Source organism: Echinops telfairi, unplaced genomic scaffold (genome assembly GCF_000313985.2).
Source record: "Echinops telfairi isolate 266 unplaced genomic scaffold, ASM31398v2 ScPeMD7_7412;HRSCAF=8450, whole genome shotgun sequence".
Classification (NCBI taxonomy): domain Eukaryota; kingdom Metazoa; phylum Chordata; class Mammalia; order Afrosoricida; family Tenrecidae; genus Echinops; species Echinops telfairi.
In genome coordinates, this window is record NW_022111312.1 from 5,224,324 (window position 1) to 5,224,810 (window position 487).

Consider the following 487-nt stretch of genomic DNA (forward strand, 5'->3'; position numbering starts at 1 on the left):
TTTATTTGATGTGTCATTGCCGAATATTTTTTCCTAATCTGTGGGTCCTAATGGCTCATTTGATGTGCACCAATGACCTATTCTTAGTAGATTCCAATTCTTTATTTTGTCTTCTGTAAGGTAGACATTTTTCATTATGTTCGGTACTGTGCTTATGCCTTGTATTACGGTCCTCATGTTTGTCTCTCAATGATTCCTTGATGGTCTTTCCTCTGTAATTGTGGGATTTATATTTAGGTCTTTGACCCATCTTGAGTTTGGTTTTTGTACATAGTGTGAGGGATGGGCCTTCTTCATTCTTTTTACAGGTAAAGAGACAGGTTTTCCAGTGCCATTTGTTGAAAAAGGCATCTTTTGCCCATATAATGCGTTTGTTTATCCAAAAGTCAAGTATCCGTAGGTATTCGGTTGTGTTTCTGGGTTCTAAATTCTAATCCATTGGTCTTCTTATGTATCATTGTACCAGTACCACATTGTGTTGATTACC